Source organism: Arvicola amphibius, chromosome 5, assembly GCF_903992535.2.
Source record: "Arvicola amphibius chromosome 5, mArvAmp1.2, whole genome shotgun sequence".
NCBI lineage: Eukaryota > Metazoa > Chordata > Mammalia > Rodentia > Cricetidae > Arvicola > Arvicola amphibius.
Window position 1 is genome coordinate 310,750 of NC_052051.1, and position 2,164 is coordinate 312,913.

Genomic DNA, 2,164 nt, shown 5'->3' on the forward strand with positions numbered 1-2,164 from the left:
GCAACCCATTGCCATTGGGAAACTCTCACAGGCCCCCAGGTCAAACATGGTCCAGTCATTCCCAGTCACTGTGGAGGACATGCCTCCACAGAAAAATTAGAAAAACAATGTCTGTTATTAAAAAAAAATACTGCTGTGAATGGTAGAATAACCATGGAGGATGAATCAAAAAATTCCAACAGAAAATGAAAACGTATATTTTGGCAGACTTCTATAAATGGTCAAAGACCAAAGGTAAGAGTACAAATAAATAAATTATAGTGGAAGGATTATTAGACACAGGTGCAGATGTGACTATTATTACTCCAGAATCATGACATCCAAATTGGCCTCTTCAGGAGGCAGATGTTCAATTCTTAGGAATTGGAATCCTACATCAGGTAAAACAAAGCACAAGATGGGTTGAATGCATAAAGCCAGAAGGACAGAGAGAAAGAAGTCCTCTCTTCCTTTGAAGTCTCCAGGAAAAAAATGGGGCCCAACAACATTGACTCCACCTGTCTCATATGATCCCATTCAGCTAGCTGATAGCACCACTTAAAGGTCAGCTTTGAACTACAGACTGCTCAGAACAATTTCAAGGTGGCTAGCCAAGATGATCTAGCCTCAGACTACCCTTGCCAGAACTTGAGACAAGCCCTGCACTTTTCCATTATACATAGACTGGACAAAAAATGATATAGCTACCTCTCCCAGGACTTGACAATTAACCCAGATTTTTTTCTTTCAGGATCCCCTAAAGATAATATCATCCCCAAACAGCAGGAAATAAATTTAAGAATATGATACCCACATTCCCAAGAGGTAGGGTGGGTGGTTTTTGATCATTCAATGGATTATGGATATTATAGATATTAAGATAAAATGGTAGATTATTGAATCTACTCTGAAAAGAAAGAAGGGAGGATATAGATATGGTAAGATAAAAAGGTAGATCATTGAATCTATTTTTTAAAAGCAACCACTAGTTCTAAATGATTTACATTAGATTGGAATTTTATATATTGTATACAAATTTTGTATATTGATAAAAATTTGACATTAATTTTGTTAAAATATACTGTGCATACATTTCTAATCTTGTTCAAGGTATTACAACTATACAGCTTTAACAATGTAATGCAAATTTCTAGTCCTTGAAAACTATTATTACCAACTATTTAGGCTAATAAGGAAATACAGGTTAGTAGTTAATCCTCTAGTATAAACGAACTTGTAGTCACATTAGGTAAGTTTTCAAGGTCAAAAAAGATATTTTAGAAAGACAAGTCATCTTCAGACACTTTAGAGACATGCAGAGTATGGCATTTAAGATGTTTTAATAACCTAGGTTCTTCTTTTTTATGACAATGAGACACATCTGCTCCTGGCAGCACCAATCTACTTCAGAGAAGATAACGGACATTGCAAAAACTCTGGAGACAAAGAGTTTACTTTCTTTGTAACAAAAGTAAGTCACCGGGCAAGAAAATGCCCCTGCCTCAACTGCCTAATTAGACAAACAAGACACAAAATATTCTGCTTCATAGAAAAGTCTTTTGGATAAGCTAGGGCTGTAGGCTGAAGATTGATGACCCAACATTGCAGAGGAATTTTGGGTGACTGTCCAGGCAGCCAGCTGTTCTGTCATTTCTCACATTTTTTAGAAGTCACTTTCTTGCACATCCTGCTTACTCAGTTAATATTATATCCTTTTCGGGTCTCTGAGGTAGCTGAAGATTAGATAGTTATAGTTACAGTCTCCCTTGTTTACAAGTCTCAGAAAAGAAATTCACTAAAGAAATGTCAAGTATATAAGGTTGAGAGATATCAAAAGATAGTTTTGGATGGTAATGCAAGTTATAATAGAAAGTAAATTAGGTACAAAAATTTGGACTCACCAAGATAGGATAGAAATGGAGTATTTTCTCTGAATTTGTCAAATGCAAGTGGGCTAAACATTGTTGATGTATTTATTGCCTGTATATATTGTATATAGTTATTGTACTTATTGTATATAGTTTTTTATATTAGTTATAGCCTTCTTTTATTTTAGACAAAAAGAGGAAATGTGCGGCATTTCAATTGTATTTTAATAAATAAAGCTTGCCTGGGGACGGGAAAGTAAAACAGCCACACTGGCCGGCCTTACAGACCAGGCCACAACATGTACCTTTAATCCCAG